Raw genomic sequence first — 12,498 nt, forward strand, 5'->3', positions numbered from 1 at the left:
GCAATTTATATCCAAGAGAGTTTTCATATACAAAAAATATCGCAAAAAATAGTATTGTTAAACAAGAGTTTTCATATACAAAAAATATAGCAAAAATACTATTGTTAAACAAAATTTGTCTCCAAAAGAGACATTCTCCAAAAATGCCAAAATAGAGGAGGAGGTCTACTACTCTGCATTACTATTCGAGGTACTTTTCTCCTCCTCACCGCCGCTAGACGGGTCACTCGGTACCTCATTTTCCACTTCTTCTAATCTATAATTATACTCTTCTTGGACTATGTACTCACGGTCCAAGAGACGTCTTCATCTTTATGTGTGCTTTTTTATTTTCCTCATCCTCTTGGATCATGAATTCACCTTGATCAGCATGGATATGGAGAAGCTTTAATATGGAGGTATGATTTTTTTAAAAGAAAATTATTTTCATGTATAAGAGAAGGACTAAAACCGCCCACATTCATACTACCTATTATGTGTACTTTTACAAGGCATGGAAAAACCATGCTAGAAATTTGTGTCATAAAACTTTTAGTACAATACTAGACAATATAACATAAGATAATCACATTACAAAAACAAGAGCATTCTCATTTTCTTTTCAATAATGGAAAACTGTATCATAATGTAGTATCAGCATTTCTTTATGTCAAAAAATATAATTTGAGTGCAAAGGAGGATTGTGTGTATGACTACTTTGGAGGTACTCTCTTGAAAGTTGATGCCCTTGTAGAACCAAGAAAAGCAATGGCTCTATTCATGAATTTATATCGTTCAAGGAATGAATTTCGTCAGCAGGCAAGTCTTGTGCAACATAAACTCATTTAGGGCTTTCTCTCGGCAGTGACAAGCTTATCGTATGAGAATCCATGTGAATGTTCAAGCGTGCACACATTCTTTGCCTGAGGCTGCAACAATAATTAGCAATATGGATTTCAGGAATCCATGTGAAGGCAGCCATTCAAGCAATCTGTAAAGACCTGTAGCTTGTAAGGGGAATATCTACAGATTAGCAATAAAATAAAGAGAAAGCTTGCAAGGAGACATGTAGAGGAGATCTCTGCGAGTCTAGCGGGCAGAAAATTTCTGCAAAAGAGGCATAAGTGATTGTTGTGGCAGGGGTCTTGGAGGGAGTGGACTGCAATGACATACCTGGTAAAGCAAACAAAGAGGGGGAGATTGACTCCTGGGGAGGATCTCGAAGATTTGTGCAATAAGCAATGATGATCTGCATTTGCAACATGACATGATGCAGCACAAATTTTGCGCAAAAGCCATTAAGCAGCGACCAGCAGCTGGTCCTGTAAAGAAGCAAAGTAGAGCCGTGTTTATGAAGCATACTAGGATCTGGGACGTGCATCTCGCTGTAAGGTGTTAGGGTCATAAGGGACGTTTTGGGATGCCTCTTTTTCTTTGAGAGAAAAATTTTAAAAATCGTTTTTTCCCTTTGTTCTTTCCTAAAAATTTAGACAAGCTTTGAATTAGGGTATTGTTGTCTGTGTAAGAAAACAATACAACGTCTGTGCTTAACAGATAACAGGATCTCGTATGCAAGAGAGAAAAGCAGATAGTACGGAGAATCAAAAATTTGATTACTGTAAAACTGATACAATAGATGGCATTGCCTCCCAGCCGTGCGCTCCTATGAGAGAAGCTTCGATGGCGTGCTAGAAACAGTAGAGGATGGAGGCTGGATGCGAAGGAATCAGGGTTGCTGTAGCCAGTGATGATAATGGGCTTCACGGGCTGGCTCTTATATAGCCACCAGTCGTAGTCGGTTAGACCCAATTGGGAGACCGACCCAGTCCGCCCAAACCGGCCGACTGGAGGTCAGTCCCGAAATAGGCCACCGACCACACGATAGAACCGTGGCGCAGATTAGAGCAACTAACCTACTGTCTCTGTTCGGCCCACAGCCATTCGGGATCATCTGGGGCTCCAAACGGGCCGCGCAACCCGAGAGTGGGCTGCCCCGGGAAATGCTCCGTCTACCCTCAGTGTGGTCAGTCATGGGATGCCTTTCTGCACTTTGCATGTAGCCTAGTTGGCAGTGTGCCAACTCTATCTGAAGCCGTCCAGCCATCAGGCCACACATGGTCCCCATCTGGTGTCCAAACCAGGATCTACCGGATAATTGAGCTACTCAAATGCCTTCCCCTCATATGGGGGGCTTACAAGTAGAGTTAGTTGGTTCCCGCATAGCTACACGAGAGTGGAGCATTGATATCTAACACCCCCCCTCAATGTCCACCCGCAAGTGAACTTACTTTTTCGGCCCAATGCCAAGTCGATGCAGATGCCTCTCCAGCAAGTCTCTTCCAAGAGCCTTTGGAACATGTCCGCAACATTTTCTGTAGTCGGACAGTACACCAAGTCGATCTCTCCATCCAGATGAGCTCGCGTACAAAGTGATATTGAATCTCAATGTGTTTTGTGCGAGCGTGGAATACAGGGTTCTTTGCAATCGCCATGCAACTCTGATTGTCACATGATAAGTGCGTAGGCTTGTTCTGCACTGCACCCATGTCCCCTAAAATCCTTCTCAACCACACTGCCTCACAAGAAGCAAAACATGCTGATTTGTAGTCAGTCTCGGTAGAAGAAAGAGCAACTGTGGGTTGCTTCTTGCTGACCCATGACACAGCTCCAGATCCAAATGAGAAACAGTAACCTGTCACTGATCTCCTGCTGTCCACGTCTTCTGCCCAATCTGAGTCATAGAATCCGGTCAAGATGTTGCCCTTGGTATAGGTGATGCCATATGCATATGAGACTCTTTTGTCCTCGAGATATAGGGGTCCGATGATGATTCCCTCCTCCAAGACGTTTAGCAAATGGTCGCGGTAGAATTTGGTCTTGGTGCGAAGCTCCTGATCTCCCCCCCATGCCTTAGACGTGTGGAGCTGGAGAATATCTAACTGTATAACCATGTGGATATAGGTGCATGCTATGTATTTGCCCCACCCTCAGCTAGTCGTCTGGATGACTCTAGAGCCAGTTCCGGTGGTCTCCAATGAGGTAAGTCCCAAACTCTGAATGAAAGTCACTGTCTGAAAGATGGCATCAATTTGTAGTGGTATCATGGCGAACTCTGCCTATCTCATGTGGGACTAAGGGCTTGCTCCAAATCATCCTAGATCCCATGGTTACCTATAGCCCACACTGCTATCGATAGATCACATCCTTAGAAGGGTGCTGCATGCATGGCAGTCAGTCGCACTAGTGTATCAAAGAGCCATCTTTTCGTCAGTGGATCCTGAAAGTGTACCTAGAAGCACTGTCTCTCTAATCAGGCCAAAGCACCCCGTCCCCGTGTGAGTCGTGCCTGGGCTGCATATGTCATAGTGGAAAGGGGTCCTGTGAAGACTACTCCCAAATATTTGTAGGACTGCACTATCTCCACTGGCTCATCTCGATAAGTGAAGCTGAGTCGACGAATCACTCCATGTGAGGTGTTGAAGACCATAACCTTGGTCTTCCCAAGGTTGACTGTGAGGTCTCTCTCTCTACAGAACACCTGTAGGGCCTCCAAATGTCTTTGCAGCCCCTCTGCTCAAGATGAGATAAGGACTATGTCATCAGCGTATAGCAATATCTGTATCATGAGATCGGCCAGTAGTAATCCTTCGCCTCCTAGGCGATCTATGAAGGAGGTGATCTCATTAATATACAACCCGAAGAGAATCGGAGAGAGGGGGCAGCCTTGTTTCACTGCGATCGCACTCTCGACCCAATCCGATAGGGCACAAACTCTGCCTTTGATTGACTCATATAGGCTAATCCCCCCCATATCAGTGTCTCTGGAATCTGCACCTCGGGCACAAACTCTGCCTTTGATTGACTCATATAGGCTAATCCCCCCCATATCAATGTCTCTGGAATCTGCAGCTCCTGTAATCTCCTCATCATGCGGGATCGTGGGACAGTGTCAAAAGCCTTCCAAAAGTCTACAAAGCATGTGTAGACTTTATGGTGTCTAGACCTCGCCTCCTCAATGATAGCCCTTAGAGTGAAGATGTGATCTAGGGTAGATTGCTGTGTCCGGAATCCTGGTTGTCCTAGTGCCCCCTGCTCCTTATATGATTGGTGAGTTCTTTCTCTAAAACTGATTCATAAATCTTGACGAGAGTGTGGCCAATCATAAGGGTACGGTAGTTTCGAGTCTCCAATGGGTCCTCGACTTTGTGTATCGGCACAATAGTGGTGGTACTCCAAGCAGGTGGAAAGCCGTGACAGCCCGGTTGAACATCTATGCTAGGATCAAAGCTAGGTCCTCCTATCCATGTGCAAAGTGCACGGTCCATAGGCCCTCATGGTCTTGTGCTCTCTGATTGTGTAATCGACGAAGCTCAGCCCATACATCCTGTGTGAACAAATGACAAGTAGTGGGCCTAGGCATGGAGGACGTATCCAGCGGTGTCTGCATCTGGGCATCATAGAGGGAGTATGTATACATGTGCCACATGTTGGGATAAGTGTGATCAAGGGCTTGCTCTATGGTGCATATGTGCATCTAGGGGAGTCACACGTGTGTGTGTGTGTGTGTTGTAGAGGCACATCTAGTGCTATGATGTGTCTAGTGTGTCACCTAAGTGATGATGTAAGCCAAAGGCCCCCACATGGGAGGTTCCTTTGATTTAGGCCAGTCCCACTAATGTAGGGGCTGATTGCCACTGATGTAGGGAAGGTGCTACCTTCTCCCCATTTCTATAAGAGAGAGTCACCTCTCTCACAATCTATAGTGAACAACATTTTGGTTACATCTTGTGCTCTCACTCCTCTTCCAAGATGCATCTATTCTATCCCACGTGATTCTACATTTGAAAATAAGAGTGATATATTCCATTCAAAACAAATCATACAATAGGTGGGAGAGAAAGTACTCTATCCCTAGCCTCAACAATGTGGCAAAAAAGCCATGGAGGTGGTCTAAAATGCCACGACATCCCAAAAGGGGTCAAGTGAAAACATAAAGAGCAGTCCCATGTCCTCATGAAGGATATAAGTCTCCCACGAGCTGCCAAAGAGGTGCCTGTACACCGCTCCCACTGACTCCTAAGAGTGAAAATAATCTCTGCCCAAATGGAAGCGAGAGTGTTAGCCTCCGTGCATAAATGGTCCCCAAGTACAAAAGAACATCGCGAACACCATATCCGCCATAGGGTAATGCTGGAAATCACCTCCCAGGCTGACCCTACAGCTGAAATAGGCATGGAATCTTGTGCTGGTATCGGTACCAAAAGTAAATCCTGCAGCTCCATGATGCTGGCCTCCGTGGGACCCCGTCTCTGGCGTCACTGCATGAAGAAACCAAGGTCTCCTGGCTCTGCCTCAAAGAGAGTAAAGGCTCCAGATCCTCTCCCCCAAAGAGCAGCGCCCCACGTCATCAGAAAGGACTCAGAAGTAACATATGAGAACAACCTGAAGATACCTGTCCATACCACTCTAGAGCTGGTGCAACTCCATAAACAATGCTTGCTAGATTTCTCTGCAATCTGACAACGCATACACAAGGAGGGTCTATTCATCTGCTAGAGCCAAGTACCCACAGGTATACCCCTATGTATAGTGAGCCAAAGAAAGTAGGAGACTTTCCTGGCTCTACTGATGCCCCAAAAGTGAGTCCAGTAGCTCCGCAAGAGCTCTGCAGTAAGTCCCTGTGCGTGCCAATGCTGGGAGGCAGATGGAATGTGATGAGAGTCTCTCCGCTGAAGCCTGTAACCTGCCCTCGTCGAGTACTGGATGAAGGAAAGAGGACGATCGCCTGTCACCGGAGCAGGCCATGCCCACTCACCTGGGTCCGAGTCAAGCTCCGCAAGAGGACGACCTTGAAAGATCCAAAGTCTCCATCTAATATCCTCTGCAAGGGTCAACCTGGAAGGATCTGTGACCCATTCCTTACCCAGGCAACCAATGACCCTGACTCTCTGCCAAAGAAGCTCCTGACGATCCATGGGCTGAGTGGGATGATACAATCTGTGAGAGGAGTCCATCTCAAAATAAATAAACGGTGCCGGTCGTAAGCGAACTCCAATACATAGCCCAGCTTCACTAAAACAACCTGACCAAGTAGAAATAGGATCAACATAGGCTGGATCTGTAAGTACATCCCTCCACTCCTGAGGAATAGCTCTCATGATCAGTAATCTGGTGGCAGCAATCTGTCCAAGTGGCCCATGTCTATCTCTGATCACCTCCTCTGACATCTCCACAATGTGGTATGTTGCGTCATGTTGGTGCTTTCATGCTGACTCGATTCGTCAGGTGAGGAGATTGCTTCGGAACTTTTTGTGGAGTGGTGGTGATGGTTCTGAGGACACTAGGGCCAGAGTTTCATGGGATACTATCACTCTACCTTTCTCGCAGGGAGGACTTGGGATTCTTGATCCGGAGATGCAGAGCAGAGCCCTTTTAGTCAAACTTCTTGTTAGAAGTTTGACTCCAGGAGATCAACCGTGGAAGCAGTTCCTACTGCATGGGATTCACCAGTGCACCCCCAGAGCAGCAGGTCAGTGGGCAAGTAGAGTCAGTTGGATCTTCCTGACGGACCAGCATTCTCAGCCTTCCTCACCACTTGTGAAAAGGCTTGTTCAGATATGGGATCACTTTCGACAGCACCTCATCAGAGCAGTTCCCTTCTCCAGAGAGGAAATTGCCCGACAGCCACTTTACCATAACCCCCTAGTTCGGTACCAGGGATCTTCCCTTGGTACAGAACTCAGGACTCCCTTGGCCAGATGGGATGCTCAGGGGGTTGTGACAGTCGGAGATTGGTTCAGGGAAGGAGTCGCTAGTAGAACCTGGTTGAGTACCAGCGCTCTTTCGGCCAAAGAGAGTCTAGCCGTACTCCAGTAGGCTAGCTTTCTTCGGATACTCTCAAGAACTGGGGCAAATTGTTGCGTCAGGGACACCTCAATGCCAACCTGGAAGCCAAGATATCTCGTGGAGGTGCCTCTGGGTATCCATACAAAGCCTTCGTCTCCTCCCCATGTATCCTGCTGAGCTCCAGTCTAGATGCCTTTTGATTTGTTCCAATTGACAAGTCCCCCTGAGGCTTTGCAGAATTTGTCAATTGCATCCGCAGCAGTAGCAAGACTATATGCATCTCCTCTGACTGTCAGCGCCGTATCATCAGCAAACTCATTGTCCAGAAGCTCCTGCTCCTGTCGGATAGGCAGATGAAGGCCCAAAGTGCCATGACTGGTAGCCTGCATAAAGCATCCCATAGCCTCCGCTACGAAGGTAAGGTGCAAGCGGGCATCCCTGTCGTACTGATTTGGATAGCTGAAAAGCCGGTCCTCTGCCTCCACAGACCACCATCCTGCTAGAAGAGTGAGAGTAAAGTGAGGAGACCCATAAAATCCATCTGTCACTAAAGCCTAGCCTCCTCATAGTGCCCTCCAAGAAACCCCAGTCCACCCTGTCATAGGCCTTCTCAAAATCGAGAAGGAGAACTGCAATCTCCTGCTGACTCTCCTTCACCCAGTGAGTGGCCTCCCAAAAAGTGAAGATATTATCCAAGATACTCCTATCTTGGACAAATCCTGTCTAAGTAGCTCTGATGATATCTAGCAACATAGGCTTTAAACAAAGGGCCAAGGTCTTCGCTAGGATCTTGTAGGCTGTCCCTAAAAGTGTAGTGGGTCTCCAATTACGTAGGATTGTCTTGTCTCCCCCTTTCGGGATGAGACAAATCATACCTGTGCATAATGCCTCACCCAAAGATCCTGTATCGAGAGCCTCTGAAAAGGCCGAAAGTAGATGAGGTCCAATCGTATCCGAGAGAGCTGTAAAAAGAAGTGGCGACAGACCATCCTCCCCCGGGCATCTGTCTCTGGGCAGCTCATGTAACGCATCTGTGATCTCCAGGAGTGATAGCGGGCTATCCAAAACCTGACTCATCCTGTCTGAGACCATCTGGGGGACATGACTCCAAATCTCATCTCCTCTTGGAGCTGCTGCCTGTAAGTTGGTGCCCGCATTCTGCCTGTCATTCTCTTGTTGATTTTGACTCCACTGCTCACGACTTATGGGCTATGTTTGAAGAATTGTTTGGCAACAAAATCATCAATTCAAAGGTATTCCTTAGATAGGAATTCTTCAAGCTGCAGAAGACTCTCTTCGCTCACTTGAATCATATGGAATCCCTTGTCACTCAGCTTGCTAGTCTGAAGGCCCCTGTAGGGGAAGATGATCAAGTTGCTGTGCTCCTCTCGAGCATTGAGAAAATTTCTAAGTACCGGGAGATCATACTAGCATTGCGTGTGACACAAATGGGTTATCATGATATGGTTGCTATGCTCATTGATAATGAAAGACAGTATGCAGATACTCCGGACTTCTGTGCATTGTACTCCAAGGGCAAAGGCAAATTCAAGCCTTTCAAATGCAATCACTGTGGGAAGCTTGGTCTCACCGAGGATCGCTGCTTTCAAAAGCTTGCCAAGCAATAGCACAAGGATTGGTTGGAACTGCAACAAGTGAAGACGAAGAAGAAGATGATGCTTCGATACCGACTTATGCTCTCACTGTCGACATTAGATATCTCTCTCTCTATTCAGAGGTCTATGGACCTAATGATCGGGACTTTTGTTTCTAATTTATTCTATGTGTGCTTGGGTACTCTGCCCTGGGTAGTCCCCCGAAAATGCTAGTAATAATAAGTCTTGTGTCCTTGAGTTAATAAAGGTTCTCAGCCTTGGAAAGTCCTCCTCAAATGATGTTTTATTTCCTTTATGACTTGTGTGTGGCTTTGTACCAAGTCTTGTTATGAAGCCAAGAGGGGATGTATTGTGGAAGCCTTTCTATTGGCTTTGATGGGTCTCTCTATCAGGCGTGGTCGAGTTCCAGGATGTTGGTGCATATCCCAAGACCGATTTGTTGGGTCAAGTAGCCATGCTTTATTTGAGCCCCTGAGCTACTTGGGGTGCACAGAGCGGTAGACTCCATCATTGTCATGTTTTGTTCTTAGCTTCATTCCAATAGTCCCTCACCTTTCCTTCATGGAGGGATGTTAGAATATGAAGTCAAAGTGAGTGTATTTGTGTGTCCTAGGTCCCTAGGACTTATTTTATAGTCTAGTGAGTCCTAGACAGTGCCACGTGTCATAGAGGAGATTATCCCATATGCATTGTGACTTTCTAGAGTCTAGAGGCTGACACTATATAGTGTTGTACTTGTCTTGAGTCTTTTTGTATCAGTCAACATCAAGCTATCTACATGTGAGTATTTTGGTTCAATGCTATTGCCTACTTCCATTTGAGTTCATTTCCATTATGCTTGCAATCTTTCTTTTCCGTTCCTAGAGATAGCTTGCTATATGTTCCTTCATACATATGCATGGAATTAGACTAATTCATTCAAGGAGTCCTTTGGAACACTCCACTTGTGTAGAAGGTTGCATTGATGATCTCAATTACTATGGTGGAAAGAGAGAACTTGACTGCAGTAGGGTTTGTCTTTGATACTAGTGATGACCTGGTAATGTAACATACCAACTCTCTTATAAGTGATGTGAGATTAGTGTTAGTGGCTTTAAAGTTATATGCATCTTTAGCCTTCTAGCATTGAGGAAGCATATGGACTTTTGAATAGATTATATTTTTTTGCTACTCAAATAGGGGGTTTATAAATACTTTTATTCTTTTGTATCGCTTACTTTTTGGTAATCCTCGATGAAGGGCACGGTCAAAGTGGATCTGAATGTGTGTAGGCATCGTACCCTGTAATAGCTGGTACGATGATGAGTGTAAGGCTTTACGCCGTCAGCTTAGACTCGAAACCAAAAACAGTCTTCCGAGCGAACCAAAGGCGCTACATGAGTACCGTTGACTGGTACACAGAAAGAAACTAGACTTTGTTCGCTGGAACGAGGAGGAGCTACTGAACATTCTGTTCAGTAACAACTTTAAGGACTTTTGGCGGAGATTTTCAGAGGGACGGTCCCCCTCACCACTCACTGACACCCAGGTGTGGTTTGATTATGCACGCACACTCTATGATATCCCCAATTAGCCAGCCCCTAACCTCTCACATATGCCACGCTCCAGATCATGTATCCTCTTCACTAGGGGGGGGGGGGGGGGGTAAAGGATGCCGCAATGAAACTTCATAATGAGCGAAGGATCATGAGGGACTATGCACTGAGTTTATTGCATATGGGATTAACCTCCTAGCCCTAATCTTAGCAAAGCTATTTAATGAAGCTGTTTGTTTGGGGTTTCCACGCACCTAGACCATTAACACTATCTCACCCATTCACAAGGTAGGGGATCCCATGAGTCTGGAGAACTACAGGACCATTATGATTGGACATGTCATGTCCAAGATTCCGAGATCAGCAAATTTGCGGAGGGTCGAGGACTTAGAGCAGCAGGAGAGGCCAGATTTCGACGTGATCATGGGACCATGGACCACATTCTCACGTCAGATGTATCATCGAGGAGGCAAGGACACGGAAGCAGAGGATTTACTGTTGCTTTGTGGATTTTCGCAAGGCATTTGACACGGTTCTGAGAGCCCGTCTCATACGGTGCCTACATGGTTTGGGTTATGACCAGGAGATCATTTGGGCTGTCATGTCACTTTATGAGAGAGTTTCAGGCAGAGTCTGGGTAGGATCTAGGTGGACAGACGAGATCATCAACACTATCGGGGTCAAACAAGGGTGTCCATTATCACCTACCTTGTTTGGCCTATACATTGACGAGCTTGAGACAGTGATGCAGACAGAGGGCAGGTAGGTTGCTCTCTTGCGGGCACGCTGATTCGGATTTTGCTTTATGCAGATTACGTGGCTCTCGTCTTCCTCAGCAGAGGGGCTTCGGAGACACCTTGACACACACTAGTCCTTTTGTGAGTCTCATGATTTGAAGGTCAACCAGGGCAAAACCAAGGTTATGATCTTCAATACATCTCGAGCCATCATGCGCCGGTCACCTGTTGAGTTAGTTTCAGCATACACTTATCTTGGGGCCATCTTTTCCGGACCCACCTTTACTATGAGACCCGTGATGTAAGCACGCTTGAGCAAAGGATATGCTTCATTGGCTAGACTAGAGAGGCAGTGCTTCTGCTCTCACTTTCAAGATTCATGGACCAAAGGGTTGCTTTTTGACTCCTTGGTCCGTCCAGCGGGGATGTATGGCAGTCCATGCAGGGGCCATGCTTGTCATATACAGAGTGGGTCAGGGTGGAGCGGCTACAGGTTCTCATGTTATCACGGATGATCCGTGGTAAGCCAACCGTTCTTCACCAAATCATTCGGGTGGAGTTTGGGTCACCCCCATTACAGCTAGATGGTGCATTTTAGGTCATCACGTATTTGTACCAAGTTAGGGAGTATGGGGGTTACACCTTTGGGCGTAGCAGGCTACCTTGGCTAGCACTGTCCTCTACTATGGCACTTGCAGCAGGAGGAGACCAGAGGTGCTGGTATGCACGCAAAGAGAGATGGTTCGAGGGACTGGGGCTCCACATGGATAGACTAACCCCATTCCAGTACAGCATGGATGCTCCCTTTTCTCCCCTCCTATCACATGAGGTCAACCAGGTTATCCATGAGAATCTATTTCATCTACACACATTCCGGACGTGGCTGGGCCCGAGTGATCTTCGAGTGAAGCTGGGCTTCTTCAAAGATCACTTCTTACATATCACAACAGAGGGTTTGATTGTCCCACCAGGGTACACTCAGATTTATTTACCCCACTCACTGAGGATCTCTCATGGGCAGTTCCGGGTCTCTTCACATAGACTTCGTATCGAGAGCAGCAGAGTAGAGCAACTACCCAGGGAGTGGCGCATATGCACTTTGTGTGACATGCAGGAGGTTGAGACGGAGGAGCACTTCATCTTTAGGTGTCATGTTTACCATGAGATTCGCAGGCGTTTCTATTGCCTCTTCAGAGATAGCTATGGGGTTTTGGCTCGATTCATCTCCTACCCAGACTAGTGATGTTTGGCAAGTTTCGTTCATGAGACACTCAGACTCCGCGAGAGGATACTTCGAGCACAGAGACATGAGTAGACTTCTTCCTTGGTTGATCCCTCTCAGAGTTTTATCACGGAGTTTTTCCAGCCAGATCACATGGACACCCACCGGACGAGGCCTCGACATGACTGTGACTTGGAGCTTGTGACCTGACAGCTCAGGATTAACACACAGATCACACTTGGGGGTCACAGTAGCTCTGGTTAGGTGCAGAGCTATGACCAAGAGACATGCCAAGGCTACACCTTTCAGTGGTCGACAGCACTGTATCGCCGATTTCACGAGACCTTGACATGACCGTGACTCGGAGCGTGTGACCCGACAGCTCAGACTGAGGGTTGACACACAGATTACACTCGGGGACATCCCCTCCATGTTTAGAGTCAAGTCTCGCCTGACGGGGGTCACAGTAGCCCTCGTTAGACGCAGAGCTATGACCAGCAGACATGTCAAGGCTGCACCTTTGAGTGGCCGACAACTCTTTATCGCCGATTTCATGCCCCCAT

The 12,498-nt window shown here is 46.9% G+C and overlaps 1 protein-coding gene across 5 annotated transcripts in view; it reads left to right on the forward strand.

Moving 5' to 3' along the window:
• Positions 1 to 12,498, forward strand: part of PIP (proline iminopeptidase) — a 113,825-nt gene that overhangs the window by 40,075 nt on the left and 61,252 nt on the right. The window lies entirely within an intron of this gene.

This window comes from Dipteris shenzhenensis, chromosome 26 (assembly GCF_047967505.1).
Source record: "Dipteris shenzhenensis isolate YYH24624 ecotype China chromosome 26, Dip_SZ_1.0, whole genome shotgun sequence".
NCBI lineage: Eukaryota > Viridiplantae > Streptophyta > Polypodiopsida > Gleicheniales > Dipteridaceae > Dipteris > Dipteris shenzhenensis.